Genomic DNA, 1,424 nt, shown 5'->3' on the forward strand with positions numbered 1-1,424 from the left:
ACAGAACTAGAACAGAACTAGAACAGAACTAGAACATAACTAGAACAGAACTAGAACAGAACTAGAACAGAACTAGAACAGAACTAGAACAGAACTAGAACATAACTAAAACAGAACTAGAACAGAACTAAAACAGTATTTCAGCAATAAATATCTATTATCATCCTAACTGTAACTACAGCTCTTTACTCTTATACTAAGTATTAATATCTATAACAATTAACATACACACTAGCAAAATATATCAATGTTGGAGTTTACATTATTTGCAATATATTTGTATTATATCCTGTAAGTATGATTGTGTATGAGAATGCTTATTATTATTGATTTATTGTTTGAAGATACAAATCCTTTTAAATAGTTGTTTTTTATATATTTATTGCAATGATGTATCTTAACTGATTATATAATCTTTTTGTATATAAGAGTATGTATTTGAAAATACAAGTATATATACTTGTGCACAAGTTTGGATTTGTCAATGTATTTAGCGTAACTGTGTGATTTGTTTCATTTTCAAAGGGTACCAACTACTTATTTTCAAACATATATACATATATAGATTTATTATTGACTTGCTTTCGTATTTTATAAATGTATTTATTTGGTTCAAGATTTTCTAGTTTCTTCTCTGCCATCTAATTATATCGACACTTATTTTACTTTCCTTGTCTTGAGGTCTTTTTATAAACTGATAATGACAGTTAAACAATAAAATGATTATAAATTATTATAACAATTGTCATGTTAAATTAGACGCTGCAGCGTTTGTACTGTGCGTTACGTAAGTTGATGGCAGACGAATAGGGAGGGAATGTAATCAGAGGTAAAATTTACATGACCAAAATTAAAATATTTACGTATGTATTTGTATATACGTACTAACAAATAAAATAGATGTTTTAAAATATTAATGTATTTCAAGGTTTCTACTGACAAAATTTATTTTATGGGATTTGCACTAAAATTTGTATTAAGGATATCTATAAGCTGGCTTTAAGACATTTCCTGGGTACTTAAGCTGAAGGACTATATAACAAAAAAGACAAACGATTTGTTGTTTCTAGTTATTTTACTCTAAATTTGAAAGGTTTAATTGAAGCTAAAAATTAATTGTATTAGAAAAAAAATATAAAAATAAAACTTACTTCGCTAATGGTTATTTATTAGAATTTACCTGTAAAGAAAGAAACATGAATTAATATAAATTTGATTTGAATTTTGTTATGTTAGTAAAAAGCTTTCAGTTCTAATTTTATTTTAGTATAGATCTTTTTTTTATCTATTTTAGATAAAGTTCTGAAATAGTTACATTTTAGTTCTGTTCTGGTTCTGTTCTAGTTCTGTTCTAGTTCTGTTCTAGTTCTGTTCTAGTTCTGTTCTAGTTCTGTTCTAGTTCTGTTCTAGTTCTGTTCTAGTTC

Source organism: Lucilia cuprina, chromosome 6, assembly GCF_022045245.1.
Source record: "Lucilia cuprina isolate Lc7/37 chromosome 6, ASM2204524v1, whole genome shotgun sequence".
Classification (NCBI taxonomy): Eukaryota; Metazoa; Arthropoda; class Insecta; order Diptera; family Calliphoridae; genus Lucilia; species Lucilia cuprina.